The sequence below is a fragment of the Alligator sinensis genome, unplaced genomic scaffold (assembly GCF_000455745.1).
Source record: "Alligator sinensis unplaced genomic scaffold, ASM45574v1 scaffold307_1, whole genome shotgun sequence".
In the NCBI taxonomy this organism is placed as follows: domain Eukaryota; kingdom Metazoa; phylum Chordata; order Crocodylia; family Alligatoridae; genus Alligator; species Alligator sinensis.
In genome coordinates, this window is record NW_005842115.1 from 806,112 (window position 1) to 807,655 (window position 1,544).

Genomic DNA, 1,544 nt, shown 5'->3' on the forward strand with positions numbered 1-1,544 from the left:
TATAATGCAATGTCTGAATTTCCTTCAGATTTGTATCAAGCCTGGCAGCTCTTTCAGTTCTACCATTAAATGTAGTAGTTCTCAGGTAGCTAAACTAGGCCTACTTGAACTCGTAGGGAGCCCCACGAGCACTTGAATGGGCTGGCGCACAGCTCCAGTGTGTGCTTGGTTGGTCCATGCTCCTCATCTGGTGCACAAGGCTGACCCCATGTGCTGTATCTGGCTCACATGTTGGAAGGGTCAAGCCCCATGGGTATAGTACGTTTTATGTGGTTATCTTTTGTTAAACAAATTTATCATCTCGGAGAACATGGCGGGTTTCGTTTTGAGGCCCATTTCCATAAAAATGATTGCCTTGGCCCTGCCAGCTGTAAGTTTTCCTTGATGTCTCTTAACTTCCATTATCTGTTTTCTACGTGTCTAACTTTGATTACTGTATCTTTCCTTTTTCCCGTATTTGTTATATATTACTAATTTCTACCTTCACCAATGAACCTGCATGGGGTCTTAGACAAAATTGTTCTTCAATAATGTAGAACAGTGATGTTTCCTAAATTTAAAACTTGTCTTTAAAGAACATCGGTTTTCTTTCATTTTTTCTATTTTTTTTTTTTTTTCCCTCTTGATCAGTTTGACTCAGTGCTTTAGGAAAATAGTCTTTTGAAGGGGGTGTGTCTCTGTGTGGGTTGGATTGGCTTTGGACAGGACCATCCTCTTCGTGACTATTGAATGTAATGGGGTCATGATCGTTGCTCCTCAGGCTAAGTTCTAATTCAGTGATGAATTTATTAGAAGGGACCTCAGTGTTTTGCTTTGCTTTAAAATTTTGAGAATGTCTGCAAGTGTAAGGACTAGAACAAGTTAGTTTTTTAAGGAAAGTGTTAAAGGAAAGAAAAAGAGTTACCATGATACCCTGGCACCTGTTTGTGACCCCTTTTCTTAACACAGCATTAAGCATACATGAATGACCTTTTGAAAGTACTGCAGGTACATCCAAGTGTTGTGTGTTTGATGGGAGGGGGTGTGTGTGTGTGTGTGTGTGCGCGCATGCGCACACATGGAGGGAGAGAGAGAAAAGAATGAGAAACTTTTTAGAAAATGTTCTGAAGCCATCAGTTTTTGTTGGTTTGTGCTATCTGTAGGCCCTGACCAGTGATGAGTATTCGTATGGAGGTCTAGCCCACTTTGTGGCTTCTGTTTCCTCTCCCTCCTACTTGCACTTCTGAGCCTGTTCCGATCTCAGGGAAAATACCGTAGACTGGGGTGCTCAACCTCTGACCTGTGGAGCCATTGCATCTGACCCATGGGGCTCTCCACGGGTTGGGAAATTTGGCAGCACAGGAGCAGTTACCCTTCCCCATTGCCAAATTCTCATGCCCCCTCTCATAGCACAACCAGATTGGGGCCAGGCCATGCTGCTGGGACCACATCCCCTTCCCCCTGCCCAGATGAATCAGGGCCGAGTCACACCCCTTTCTTCCCAGGGGCCAGATTAGAAATGAGTTACTCTTCTTCCCCCCCCCCCCCCCCCCCCCTTTTTTCCT

The 1,544-nt window shown here is 44.6% G+C and overlaps 1 protein-coding gene across 11 annotated transcripts in view; it reads left to right on the forward strand.

Moving 5' to 3' along the window:
• The window catches only part of FAM49B (family with sequence similarity 49 member B), a 137,024-nt gene that overhangs the window by 84,670 nt on the left and 50,810 nt on the right, over nucleotides 1–1,544 (forward strand). The window lies entirely within an intron of this gene.